Raw genomic sequence first — 2,500 nt, forward strand, 5'->3', positions numbered from 1 at the left:
CGCGTATATCATTAATAAACACATGTATGTATTTATTTAATAATTAAATAAATATTAACATCGCGTATAATCATGCGCAATACTTCGTGGCCGACCGGGGAACCGGCGAAGGCGGACGCATCGCGGCGCGAGAGCCGTTGGCACTTTGGAAAAATAAATAAATAAATAAATAAATAAATAATAATTCGCCGACCGGGCTCCGGGGGGAGAGGCCGATTTTTGGCCGTTCGTGGCCGACCGGGGAACCGGCGAAGGCGGACGCATCGCGGCGCGAGAGCCGTTGGCACTTTGGAAAAATAAATAAATAAATAAATAAATAATTCGCCGACCGGGCTCCGGGGCAAGAGGCCGAATTTTCGCTCGTTCGGGCCGACCGGGGAACCGGCGAAGGCGGACGCAGCGCGGCGCGAGAGCCGTTGGCACTTTGAAAAAAAAAAAAAAAAAAAAAATTCGCCCACCGGGCTCCGGGGGAAGAGGCCGGCTTTTCGCCGTTCGCGGCCGACCGGGGAACCGGCGAAAGCGGACGCGCTCTCTAACGAGCCCCGCCGGCCGGAGGAAGTGCGCCCTCTGGCGGACACGCCGTTGTAAATGAATGGGGTTTGGCACTTAGTGCATTTTTCGCCCAAGTCGAAGCGCGCTCCGGGCGAGGAGGCCGGATTCTCGCCACCCGTGGCCGGCCGGGGAACCGGCCAAGGCGGACGCGCTCTCTAACGAGCCCCGCCGGCCGGAGGAAGTGCGCCCTCTGGCGGACACGCCGTTGTAAATGAATGGGGTTTGGCACTTGGTGCATTTTTCGCCCAAGTCGAAGCGCGCTCCGGGCGAGGAGGCCGGATTCTCGCCACCCGTGGCCGGCCGGGGAACCGGCGAAGGCGGATAGGCTTTCACGGAGGATCCGCCGGCTGGTCCGCGGGCCGATTAGGGTCCCGCGAGTGAGCGGTGGCGGTCCGGAATCCAGGCCGGCCAGGAGGCACCGCCAGGCGGATAGGCTTTCACGGAGGAGCCGCCGGCTGGTCCGCGGGCCGTTTAGGGTCCCGCGAGTGAGCGGTGGCGGTCCGGAATCCAGGCCGGCCAGGAGGCACCGCCAGGCGGATAGGCTTTCACGGAGGACCCGCCGGCTGGTCCGCGGGCCGTTTAGGGTCCCGCGAGTGAGCGGTCGCGGTCCGGAATCCAGGCCGGCCAGGAGGCACCGCCAGGCGGATAGGCTTTCACGGAGGACCCGCCGGCTGGTCCGCGGGCCGTTTAGGCTCCCGTAAGTTAGCGGTCGCGGTCCGGAATACAGGCCGTCCAGGAGGCACTGCCAGGCGGATACACTCTCTAACGAGCCCCGCCGGCTGGTCCGCCGGGGGAAGTGCGCCCTCTGGCGGACACGCCGTTGTAAATGAATGGGGTTTGGCACTTAGTGCATTTTTCGACCAGCGGCAACGCAGGCTGACGGGCGGCCGCTTCCACGGGCCGGTACTACTCTACGGAGGCGCTAGCCGCCTCCGGTGGGGGCCGTGTGATCTCGCTGGATGCCCGAGGACCTTCCGCGAGGCCCGGCCGCAGCTTTTACGCGCGCCCGGTCCTATTACCTGGTGGAAGCTGGAGGCCGGGGCTCCGCAGCTCGCCGCCCGGGGACCTTCCGCGAGGCCCGGCCGCAGCTTTTACGCACCACCGCTGCTATTCTCTGGCTCCGGCTTCGTCCCGGAGGGTGCTTGGGGAACGGCGGCGCACACCGCGAACGGCCGGTGGCGGTCGGCTGGTGGCGGTCGGCTGGTGGCTGTCGGCTGGTGGCGGTCGGGGGTGGCGCTTGGGGATGGCGCTTGGGGATGGTGGCTGTCGGCTGGTGGCGGTCGGCTGGTGGCGGTCGGCTGGTGGCGGTCGGCTGGTGGCGGTCGGGGGTGGCGCTTGGGGATGGCGCTTGGGGATGGTGGCTGTCGGCTGGTGGCGGTCGGCTGGTGGCGGTCGGGGGGTGGCGGTCGGGGATGGCGCTTGGGGATGGTGGCTGTCGCCTTGTGGCGGTCGGCTGGTGGCGGTCGCCTTGTGGCGGTCGCCTTGTGGCGGTCGGGGATGGCGCTTGGGGATGGTGGCTGTCGCCTTGTGGCGGTCGGCTGGTGGCGGTCGCCTTGTGGCGGTCGCCTTGTGGCGGTCGGGGATGGCGCTTGGGGATGGTGGCTGTCGCCTTGTGGCGGTCGGCTGGTGGCGGTCGGCTGGTGGCGGTCGGGGGGTGGCGGTCGGGGATGGCGCTTGGGGATGGTGGCTGTCGCCTTGTGGCGGTCGGGGGGTGGCGGTCGGGGATGGCGCTTGGGGATGGTGGCTGTCGCCTTGTGGCGGTCGGCTGGTGGCGGTCGGCTGGTGGCGGTCGGCTGGTGGCGGTCGGGGGGTGGCGGTCGGGGGTGGCGCTTGGGGATGGTGGCTGTCGCCTTGTGGCGGTCGGCTGGTGGCGGTCGCCTTGTGGCGGTCGGGGGGCGGCGGTCGGGGGTGGCGCTTGGGGATGGTGGCTGTCGGCTGGTGGCGGTCG

The sequence above is a fragment of the Syngnathus scovelli genome, unplaced genomic scaffold (genome assembly GCF_024217435.2).
Source record: "Syngnathus scovelli strain Florida unplaced genomic scaffold, RoL_Ssco_1.2 HiC_scaffold_120, whole genome shotgun sequence".
In the NCBI taxonomy this organism is placed as follows: domain Eukaryota; kingdom Metazoa; phylum Chordata; class Actinopteri; order Syngnathiformes; family Syngnathidae; genus Syngnathus; species Syngnathus scovelli.